General features: G+C 45.6%; 1 protein-coding gene across 1 annotated transcript in view; it reads left to right on the top strand.

Annotated features, from left to right (window-relative positions):
* Positions 1-10,767, top strand: part of Tiam1 (TIAM Rac1 associated GEF 1) — a 182,295-nt gene that overhangs the window by 5,211 nt on the left and 166,317 nt on the right. The window lies entirely within an intron of this gene.

Genomic DNA, 10,767 nt, shown 5'->3' with positions numbered 1-10,767 from the left:
TTTGAGGGGAATCCGTTTCCTTGGGAATCGTCATTTGGGGGTCGGGGGGGGTGTCCATTCTTGTTGGGTTGTTGCTGTGGTGATATTGTTTTGGAGACTTCAGAGGGTAATTTCCTACCTTTGTCTTCCTGACTTCTCTTTTGCCTGTCTCCATGATACTGGGAAAGAGGAAGAAGGAATGAAATGGACTGCAGTGGGGGAAACTTGGCATCAGAAGGAGCTTGCTGAGGGGTTTCTGCATGTGGGCGCATGTTATTTTTAATGAGAGAGGGTGAACCTTTATCTCCACTGCAAAGTGGGTTTGGGTAAAGTGGAACATTCATGGGAGTTTCATTGCTGTGGCCAAACTAGACCTTTTCATTGCAGAATAAGCCTGGGGTTTTCTGCAGAAAGGACCAAGGGATAAACATGTGTTTTCACAGTCACTTCCAAGGAGAAAGACACTGTGAAGAGATCTTCTCCGCTTCCTCCAGAGTCGAGCAGAAAGGGCTGGCTGTGAATGGGGACAGTGACATCACCCACTTACTTCACAGGGGGAGAATAATTTAGACCCAAGGGGACTTCAGGCTCTAAGAAGTTGCTATTCTCTTCAACTTTGCCTTCCTCCCATGAACGTACCCACCAATCTTATTAATGGTGTATACTGAGGCATTATTTGACCTGAACCAGGTTTTGGTAAAATGCTGGTTGGCTCAGACTTTACACAAAATAGGAGCCAGAATCACAGCAGGTCCTTCTGAGGCCTGACCCCTGCAGCTCTGAGCTTTCCCACCCAGCATTCCAGGCCCTGCTCAGGGCTCCTGCTGCAACTTGTTCCTCCAGTCTTGCCTGTTGCTCTGCCTGCCAGACTGCAGAGCCCAGCCCCGGCCACTCCTCTCTGAATGCTCACAGTGGCTGATAGAGGACTCTCTCCCCCGTTTATATCACACTGTGTGATCACGATTAGGTTCTGTGCTCTTTTAAAGAGGTGGGAATAATAATACCAATAGCAAGAATTAACCCTTCTTAGCACATGCTCTCTATGTTCTTGTCCCTGCCCCTGGGATTCCCTTTGCCCCCCACCAAGTGCTGACACCCCTGCTCCTCTTTTCTCACCCCAGGAGCACTGGCATCAGGAGTTGGATCCCCTTTGACCAAGTGTCTGGGAATCCTTGTACCCCCAGGACATCCTTAGTAAGGATCAACCATGAGGAGGATGCACATATTCCAGGAGGACTCCAAGGGTTCACTAGTCTTGTCTCCAGAGAGCCCCTGTGACTTCCTTCTGTCCAGTGTCCCACCCACCTCCCATCCCAACTGTTTTCTCTGGAAACGCTTCCTAATAGGCCAGGTAAACACGACTTGTCACCTGGCTTAGGTAACTTGTCCAGAGCAACTGAGTTGGGAAGTGGGGGTGGGGGCAGCTAGGATCTGAATCCAGGAAGCCTGTTCACTTAACCAGTGTATTCCAGGGTGTTCCTCCAGTGGGGGCTGCTCGCCCTTCTCTTTAAATTTGCCTCAGCATGGATTCTAGTGTCTGCCTTGGACTGTGGCTGAAGGCTTGCTCGGTGAGTGGCTGGATAGCCTCGTGGATTCACTCCCCCTGGCTTCTCTCCTTCTGGGTTTCTCCTGGAAGCAGCCTTCCACCAGCTTTCTGCTGATTGAGGTTTTACTTCTCCTCAAGGTCATCTCAAGTCCACCCGCTCCTCGCTGTCTTTCTACTCTGTTCCAGCCCACTGTCCTTGTTACCCCAGAACCAGCGTTACCTGTCAGACATTGTCTCCCATATCTTCCCTTCCCCAGCAGGGTGGCACATCCGTGAGAGCTGCCGCGGTGCCTTGTACCACAGCCAGCATTCGGGAATCTTTTGGGATCAACTAAAGCCTGGTCAGAGGTGCCCAGAGAAAATGTTAGGGTTGTTTCCAGGTTCTCTGAACGAAGGCAGATAACAAGGCCAAAGAACCAAACTAAAAAACAAAAGTGAGGGTAAACCTGAGAGTTGTGATCCCAGTTTGGTGTGAGCCTGTGTGTATTTTCGCACTGCAGCTGTTGGAGCTGAATCATAGAGTGGATGTATCATCCCTTGGCTTCAGGCACGGGAGTTAGGCCATCTTCCCCGGAGGGAATCGAAGCAGATTTATGTGATGAATAATGTGGATCCTCTTCCAATGCTTGGGGCCGAGGTGGAACAAGTTCCATGCGAATGAAATGAAGGGGAAACTCGTCCAGCATCCCCCCATCCCAGAGGGTAACAAAGACATCCCTCAGCGGGGCCAGTGCTGAGCTTCAGCTGAGGACCCCCACAGTCCACGGCAGTCCCCTTCTGCTCCTGCCCACTTGGACATTGTGTCCACTGTGTTATTCCCATCCTAAGGTAGTAAAAAGAGGGCTAGCCTGGGACTGAGGGTGCGAAAGAAAGGAGCACCTGTTATGCACTTGGCTTCCTAACAAGTACTCTCCAACATAATACAGTGTCCCTCGGTATGAGGGAGATTGGTTCCAGGACCCCCTTGGTTATCAAAATACGTGGACATTCAAATCTCTAATATATAAAATGCTGCAGTGTTTGTTTTAACGTATGTACATCTTCCAGTGTACTGTAAATCATCTCTAGATGACTTCTAAGACCTAATGCAACAGAGACGTTATGTAAAGAATGTTGAATACAGTGTTGTTTAGAGAATGACAACAAGAGAAAAAAAGCTTGTATGTGTTCGGTAGGGATGCATTTTCTTTTTCTGCATACTTTATGAAGATCTGCAATCTGAGTTGGTTGAAATGGATGTGGAGGGTGGATGTGCATGACCACACCTCACACCTGTCTATTCTCTCTCCTAAGTCCAGCTGACCACATTATGCCGCTTCTGTTTCTTTTCCTCCTTCTCTTCTTTCTTCCTTTATTTGTTCTTTTTAGTTATATATGACAGTAGAATGTATTTTGACATATTATACATACATGAAGTACGACTTCCCATTCCTGTGGTTGTACATGATGTGGAGTTATACTGGTCATGTATTCATATTTGAACACAGGGAAGTTATGTCTGGTTCACTCTACTGTCTTTCCTCTTCCCATCTTCTCTCCCTTCCCTTCATTTCCCTTTGTCTAATCTAAAGTACTTCTGTTCTTTCCCACTCCCCGATCGATCCCCCGCCTTATTGTGTGTTAGTATTCACATATAGAAGAGAACATTTGGCCTCTGATTTTTTTTTTTTTTTTTTTTTTGGAATTGGCTTATTTCACTTAGCATGATAGTCTCTAGTTCCATCCCTTTACTGGCAAATGCCATGATTTCATTCTTATTTAAGGGTGAGTAATATTTCATTGTGTTTATGTACTACATTTTTTTTTTATCCATTCGCTGATAAAGGGCATCTAGGTTGGTTCCTTAGTTTAGCTATTGTGAATTGAGCTGCTGTAAATCTTGATGTGGCTGTGTCACTGTAGAATGCTAATTTTAAGTCCTTTGGGTATAAACCAAGGAGTGGGATAGCTGGGTCAAATGGTGGTTCCATTCCTGGTTTTCCAAGGAATCTTCATACTGCTTTCCATACTGGCTGAACCAATTTGCAGTCCCACCAGCAGTGTATGAATGGACCTTTTCCCCCACATCTTTGCCAATATTTATTGTTACTTGTATTCTTGATAATTGCCATTTTGACTGGAGTGAGATGAAATCTCAGTGTAGTTTTAATTTGCATTTCTCTAATTGCTAGCTGTCTCTGTGTTTGAACTGCATTTTCTATGACTTCTAAACCCATGACTATCCCAAAGCTTGTTGGCCTTTGGTTCTGGATATGAACAGAGGGGATTAGGTGGAGATGTCTAATAGTCACATTAACTCTAGAATTTGGAGATTCCTGAGGTCACTTCTGATCTATACTTTTTCTATGTTGGCCAGTTCCTCTTAGCACTTCATGAATTTATTAAAGTTATTATTGCTGAAAGACCATGTTTAGGTATGACTTTTAGGGTAATATTTGAAAACCTGCAAAATTAGGGATTGCACTTTATTTCTAAACACTCATCCACAGGTGAATTTACCAAACTGGTTCTTCAGGAATGTTAAATAGTCTCTATTCTTTTTTTTGAAGCAGGAGACCCTCCAGCTAGACTGAGGACCCTGGCCTTCCTGCTCTGTGGCACATTCGGCCTGGGGTGTTGGTGCTTTGGGTCTGATGCTACAGGATACCCTTGGGCCTTCCCCTGACCTGTTCCTCTGCTGCCCACATTGCGTAAACATTGGCACGGCAGGGACAGATGGCCATTCCGGGGGCTCCTTTGATGTCACATTTGGTTGCCTGGGTGGGAGGTCGGGTGGTTGCAGCCAGGCTCCACGGGAGGAGGAGAGGCTGCCTGGGAAATACCCACTCGACAGTGGGTAAACAAAAGCTTAACTCCGGAAAAGCTGGGCGCCCTGGTACGTATGCAGGCCGGGCAGCCATGCAGTCAGATTTACATAAGTGTATTTAGCTTGGGAAGAAGCCAGCCTGCTCAAAACACTGCCTTTCCTCTCTGCTTCTAATTGATGCTCTGCAGAGTTTGGTTTTCTTATGGGAATGTGAATGAACTGCGTGCAGGGTGGTGCGGGGAGCGATGGGCTGTAGATCATTACTTTGAGAGCTGGGGCAAGAAAAAAATTCCAGAGGCCTGGGGTGGTTTTGCTCAAGGCTCCAGAGAAGCCACCTGATGTCCCTGGGGAATCCAGAGAGAGCAGTAGGTGCCCTTCTCCGTGGGATTCTTTGCTGTTCAAACAGCATCAATCTGTGTAATGAGGATGGAAGGCTTTGATGGAAAAAGGAAGTGAGATAATGAAGAACAGCACCCAGACAGGGAGGGTGAGGGGCAGCAGAAACCTTCCTGAAGGGAATAGCACGAGTTTGACAATGGAGTGGGTTTTGTGGTTGTAGCCTTTGGGGGCACAATGGAGGAAGGAACTGGTTGCAGCTGCCTCCCTGAAACCCAAGTATAAAGTCCAGCTAATGAGGAAGAGCTAAAACCAGGAGAGTCCACTCAGAGCTTTTCTTATTCTAGCCTCGGGGTAATAACTGTTGCTGTTTATTTTTCTAATGCATGTACAGAAGTCCCAACGGGTCGAATTAACAGAGCGACATTTAGTTGCTTTGCTTCATATTAATTGGGGGGTGTGGAGGGGAGATCATTGATTTGTTCTTTCAGTGAGCCCTTCCTTGGTAGCTGTATGTCTTCGGAGGTATCTGGGAGTTGTGAGATGTGGCTGGGGGAAGAAAAAAATTCCAGAGGCCTGGGCTCATCCTCCCTCAGAGAGCTTACTGTATACAAGAGCTAAGAGGGGCCAAACAAGAGTAGAAACTAGAAATGTGATAAATGAGAAGCATCAGGACATTAGCCATTGAACCGTGAGGGTTAAAGATGGGAAAAGTATTAAAGATACTATTATTGCTATTTTCTCTGCTCATCCAGAGCTCCTTCCCTGCCTGGAACAGTTCTCAATGCCCAACCTCCATGAGCACATTTGATCTTCACAATAATCCAGTGAGAATCTATCGTTCCAGTTTATAACTAAGGAAACTGAGGCAGAGAGAAGCGCAGACGACACAGCTAGGTGCTGGTGATGAGTGGACACCCTAGCACTGCCCTCCTAACCACTCCTCCCTGGCCATCCCCAGCGGGGCAGTCTGGCACCCCAAGCCTTTGTGATTCTGCATTTCTGATCCTTCTTTCTGAGTGAACAGCCAGCCCACCTGTAGTTCAGAGGGTCCCAGTATTGTGAGGGTTATTTAGGACTTTTCAGTTTTACAGAGTTGCAAAGGTGATACGCATTCAGTAGAAGTTGCACTGGGGGATTTGGAATTGGATCCTTCTCTGGTATGGTCCTTCACGGCACGATCCTCTCTTTGCAGTGCCAGGCCATGGCAGTGACCACAGCTCAGCCATACGATTAGGAGGAGAAATAAGGATAGTCTGCAGCAAGCTGGGTTGCTCAGGTTGGATGTTCAGGAGCTCAGGTGGAGTAAATGCATTTTGACTTACAGTATTTTCAGTTGACAGTGGATTTATTGGAGACATACAGGTCCTTCAGAAGGAGCAGCTATATTTCTTTCTAAGAATTAGGGGCAAACAACCAGCGTGAACTCTTAGTATTTCTGCTTTGTTTTTTCTCAACGTTTAGAGGAATCTAGTTTGTACAGATACATAATGGGCCATTTAGTCTTGAAAAGGTCCAATCCAACACACATGTAGGGAAAAACTCTGGAGGGTGATTTTAATGATCATATAAACAGTGTGAATATGAGTGTAGGAGTTTTATCACTCAGTTTCCTGGTAGTGGTTTGAGCATTTTTTTTTTTTTTTCTGGGTGGTTCTAGTGTCCCTGTTGATTCTGTTAGAAATTGTTCCTTCACAGAGCAGAATGATTTTTCTCTCTTGGTGAAAAAAAATCTTTCTTTTCGTTCTTTCTTTCTTTCTTTTTTTTTTTTTTTTTTTTAATGAGACGAGTGAGGATATTTATTGAGCTCCGTCATTTATGTTTAAATGAAGTGTTTGCCAGTTGGTGTTTATTTAATAAAATATGAAAGAGAGCAGGCAGTGGTCAAGAAAGAAGTCAGGAGAGTCACCTTCTCATCCTGGGCTTTCCTGGCTGACCCCCCAGGGCTGCTGATCACGTCCTGGGGGCCCTTGTAAGGCACAGAAGTTTCCCTTAGCACAGAAGCCATGGCCTGAAGAGGGATATTATGTGTCAAGACTCAACTCTTTGCTTGATAGTAACCCTGTTATTTATATACATTTTTTTTTAATGTGGTGCTAGGGATTGAACCCTACACACCTCTTATTTATTTATTTGTTTCAGACCCAGGTTTTACAGCTGGATTTTATATTTTCCTTGTTACACTTAAAGTATGATGTTATTACATGATTGTGTTTTCTTTTTCCTCTTTCCTCAAGGAGTAGGGGATTTCATGTAGGATGAAAGCGGAAACTAAAGAAAACCTAGGATCTGGAAGTAATTTTCAGCAGGAGAGAAATTAAACAAAATGGGAAAATAACACCATTTTGTTGCTACTCAGATGAGGGATACATGGGAGAGTGTGCTTGCTTTCTTTCAGCAATTAGATACATTATCTGTGGCTAATGTTTTCATTGGGATCTTGTAGTTAAAAGAAAACAAAAACAAAACAAAACAAAAACAGGCCCGAATGTTCAGTGTTTCCCTTTTCTCCAAAAGGTATCACATCAGAATTTAGAGTTTGATTGCCTGCTTCTTATTATGTCATTTGGAATTACACTGAAATCTTGCAAACACGACCATTTACGTGATCCTGTGTACTTAGCCCTGGGCTTCCTCTGGAGTCTTCTTTTTGACTCACAACTGGGGATGGGTGGGGATGCCCAGGGATGCTGAGACTGTGGTACGTTCAGGAGTGCGGCATTGTGAAGGCAAGTCTTCTATGCACCTTTAGCTCTGATGTTTAAAGGGGTTGGCCTACCTGGGGTTCTGTGCTGGGCACTTGGTAGCTGAGGGGCTCCATCCTGGGAATGTGTTTTCACTTTGGGAATTGTTGAGAGATGGCTTCTTTTGGTGCATCCTTCTTTTTTTTTTTTTTTTTTTTTTAAAAAAGGACTGGGCTCTTGGACATCATTCTGAGAGTTGTTGTGGCTAATGGTTCTTAGATCAGTTTGTCGCCGAGGCCTGAAGTCTGTTTCTGATATGGTAGGCTACACCTTTCCAAGAGGTGGTGGCCCATCTGACTTGGGATGCCTACATTTTTGTGTCTTTTTTTTTCTTCTTCTTTGCATTGCTGGGGATCACCCCTAGGGCTTTCCGCATGCTAGGCAAGCAGACCTATTTTTGTGACTATTGCGCAATCATTAATATGTCGATTTTTGAGACATAATTGGTGAAATGAATGCTTACTTTCCTTCTCTCTCTCTCTCTCTCTTTTTTTTTGGTTGTGCTGGGGATTGAACCCAGGGCCTTGTGCATGCTAGGCAAGCACTCTACCAACTGGCCTATATCCCCAGCCCACTTACTTTACTAATTCATATCTACACCTGTGTCCAGAGGCATGTAGGCATCTTTGTTTTAAAATTTGTCATAATCTTTGTTGACTGCTTGGTTGCATGTCTGAAATGTGTTTGTCACTCAGCAATTTTTTTAGCACTTGCCTTAAAAACATGGCAGCCATGGTGGAGTTCCTCCCAGCCCACACAGGTTAGTGGGACCAATCGGGAAACAGATGAAGTGTGATACGGGTTTTGCAGACATGTTGTATTTAGTAGGAGAAAAAAAAATCAGGTCACATTTTATGCTTCAGAGTTTACAAACCCATTTGAAGTGCTTGAGAAAAAAACAGCGTTTGTGATGGATTCGTTCATGTATAAAACTAAAATGAGACTTCTTTGCCAAATTTAATTTGTCAAAAGTGTTCTTAGAAAGAGGTGTTTTTCTAGAGAATCTGAAGCTATTTTGTGTTTAACTTACTCAGTTCGTTCTCGACATCTCCCTGTGTCTTTCCTACACAAAGCTCCATACCAAAACCTGCGTGGATGTTTACCGCAGCTTTACTCATAATTGCTAAAACTCGGAAGCAACTGAGATGATGTCCTTCTGTAGTGAATGGAGACCTTCATTCATACAGTAGGCTATTATTCAGTGCTGAAAACAAAAGAAGTGCCAAACCGTGAAAAGCCGTGGAGGACTATTCAATGTGGTTGTCAGGGGCCAGGGGGCCGGAGGGATGGGTAGATGGAGGGCAGAGGCTCTCCAGGGTAGGGAGGCACAGCCTCTATTTGGTACCGTTGGTTGGTGGACACAGTCAATATTCGCGTGCAAGCCCAGGGGATATGCAACTCCAAGAGTGAACCCTTGTAAACGTGGGGCCAGTTGATAGCGATGCGTCAGTGTAGATTCCTGTCTTGTAACAGGTGTCCGCTCTAGGGGAGGATGTTGACAGCAGGGGAGGTTGTCCACGTGGGACTGGGGTACATCCCGTGCTTTCTGCCCAACTTGGCTAAATTCTGTATTTTCTCTTTCTCTTCCCATGAGGACTTGCCAGGGTTCTCTAGGCACAGGGCACATGAGCATGGAACTGAGGAATCATGCAAAATTTTCGGGAAGTTTATCTTTGTATGTTTTCCTGAGGGTTATCTTTTACGTTTTGAAGCCAGCGTCGATATTCTTCACAGGTATTTATTGAGTGCTTCTCTTGTGTCATGCACCGTTTCTGACAGTGGGGGATAAATAGTGAGTAAGACTAAGAAGAATCCCTGCCCTGACCTCAAGTAACTGCCAATATGGTGGAGGAGGGTGGACAGTAAGCAAGTAGTTACAACTTCTCCAGGCTGGAGGGTGAGCATTGCCACCAGGACAGTGAAGCCAGGAAGTGTTGGGTTTAGGGAGGCCCCAGAATGGGTGACCTTGTAGCAAAGATGGCAAACGGTTTGGGGAGCAAGTTTTCTGGTAACAGAGGGCAGGGGCTGGGCCTGGCCTATCTGCAATATCACTGTGGCCCTCAGGTGGAAAGAGCAAAGGGAAGGTCAAGGAGCTGTGGATGACAGAGTGTGGTCAGGGGCGATCCTGGCATAGTGGAAATCCTCAGAGGGCAGAGGTCAGGATGGGGACCTGATTTAGGTTTTAACAGGCTCTCTTGGCGATCATGTGTTGCAGGCAGGCCAAATAACTTTCTCCTTTGGACTTGTGCTCCCTGTAGTCCTTGTGTCTGAGCGTTGATTAAACTTTGTTATTACACACACAACCTGGATCCCGCTGGTGCTCTTGGGTCTTTATTAACGAGTCTTTTCAGCTTCTCTAGGCATAAATCCCTTTCCTCATGGTTGATGGGAAAATAATTCTATAACAAGTTCTGGGGGGTGGGGGGCTGAAAAATCCTTGAAGATAATTTAGGGTTCTTGCAGCCTGATGTTTCATTTATTTTCCAAATGGAAAATCCCTCCTTCCTGCACTTAGCTGTTGCGCCTCTCCGAGCACCTGCCTCGCCTCTGATCAGATTCCACACTCCTTTTTTTGGTGTGGGCTGCTGGTTGGTGCTCATTGAGAGCTTTAGTTCTGACAGAGCCGCATGTTAAATCATGGCCCGAACACGTGTGGTGGATCTCGGAGACTTTAAAAAACTCAAACCTGAACTTTTTGGCGTTGACCCTGTTAGCCTGTTTTAAGTGGTGTGTGGTAAACTTGTCCACAGATGTTAGCAGACCAGTGTCCTTTGAACAAAATAATAATAACTTTCACATCTGGTCCCCTTTTCATCTAGGGATCTTAAAACCCCAAGTGCATATTAATTAAGCCTCACATCACTGGAAGGTAGGGAAGGGATGGAGGGCAATCTCTTTAATCACCACTGGGAAGGACTTGGAGGGACCGCCTCTGGGCCAGCACAGTAACTAGCGTGTTGCGTTTCACCGTGGCCTTTCATCTAGCATCTGCAGTCCAGTGCGACTGTGTTACCTGGTGGGAAGTGCATTATCAGGCACATCTGCAGAGAGGGGAATCTCCCGGGATGCCAGCGACTTGCCCCAGCTTTACAGCATCGTTACGGCAGAGGGCTTCTTTCTGTCCAGTGCCTTCTTGTGAATTCTCTGGAGTCTCACGGTGTGGACTGAAGACTGATGAAGGCTATTTGGTTTCCTTTCCATCTTTTTTGGTTTGGCATGCAGAGAGGTAGCACGTTCCTTCTGAAATCTCTGCTGCCCATCCTTCGGGTTATAGGTGATTCTCACGAACAGCCAGAAGAGCCCCTTTACTTTAAGACTCTCCCCCAGACAGCCTCCCTGATAAGCTGGGACAATAG

This window comes from Marmota marmota, unplaced genomic scaffold (genome assembly GCF_001458135.2).
Source record: "Marmota marmota marmota unplaced genomic scaffold, marMar, whole genome shotgun sequence".
Taxonomy (NCBI): Eukaryota; Metazoa; Chordata; class Mammalia; order Rodentia; family Sciuridae; genus Marmota; species Marmota marmota.
The sequence above is the reverse complement of the archived record's forward strand: the minus strand, read 5'-3'. Positions and strand labels throughout refer to the sequence as shown.